The following is an 865-nucleotide window of genomic DNA, read 5'->3' on the forward strand; positions in this document are numbered from 1 at the left end:
CGGCCTAGTTTTCACAGCTGATATTGAGCTTCTCCAGCGGTTCCTTCCACAGATGTAGTCGATCTGATTCCTATGCTTACCATCAGGTGAAGTCCGTGTGTATAATATTATGGGTAATCTTCTGACCAGAAAAAGCTAACATTGGATGGTTTATAAATTCAGGACAGGTATGCATCAAGTATCCCTTCTTCAAAGCTAGTCAATTTGTATGATGGACAAATAATTGAGAAACTATTTTATTTATATGTATGTGTGTGTGTGTCTCCTCCTATGGTATTGACAGCCTCTGAAAACCTGCTAAAGAGTCAGCTGTAATTCAGTTTTAAGAGAGAGGATACTAAATAAAGAAGACTGTGTCACCAAGACTGGAGGAAGACTCATCAACAACCTGTGTTACACAGATGATATCACCTTGCTTTCAAGAAGTAAAGACGACTTGAAGCACTTGCTGAAGAAGATCAAAGATTATAATCTTCACCTTCACTATAGGTTACATCTCATCATCAAGAAAAAGCCCATCTCGCTCCTCTCGTCGGCGCGGCTCAGAAGAGGAGTCCGCGGTGGCTGCAGTGGCGGCGCTGTTCACCGCGAGGTCCGCGGAGCTGGGCCCGAGCTGCGCGACGTCGGGCGCCGGCGGCAGCACTGTGGCCCCGGCGCGACCCCAACCCCGGCCCCAGTCCCTGCCGCCTCCCGCCTGCCAGGCCGCCTGCGCTTCCTTCCCCGCTGGCGGGGTCCGGACGGAAGATGGTGCAGAAGAAAACCGCCGAGACGGAGGGCTTCCGCCGCTCGTACAAGGGGGTGAATCCTTTCGAACTGGCCTTCTCCCTAGAACAGGTCCACCTCGGGGACGGGGATGGGGACACCG

At 51.8% G+C, this 865-nt stretch overlaps 1 pseudogene; it reads left to right on the top strand.

Moving 5' to 3' along the window:
• The window catches only part of LOC102870953, a 14,214-nt pseudogene that overhangs the window by 12,045 nt on the left and 1,304 nt on the right, over window positions 1-865 (top strand).

This window comes from Elephantulus edwardii, unplaced genomic scaffold (assembly GCF_000299155.1).
Source record: "Elephantulus edwardii isolate Elephantulus edwardi_28Jun2011 unplaced genomic scaffold, EleEdw1.0 scaffold00465, whole genome shotgun sequence".
NCBI classification, from domain to species: domain Eukaryota; kingdom Metazoa; phylum Chordata; class Mammalia; order Macroscelidea; family Macroscelididae; genus Elephantulus; species Elephantulus edwardii.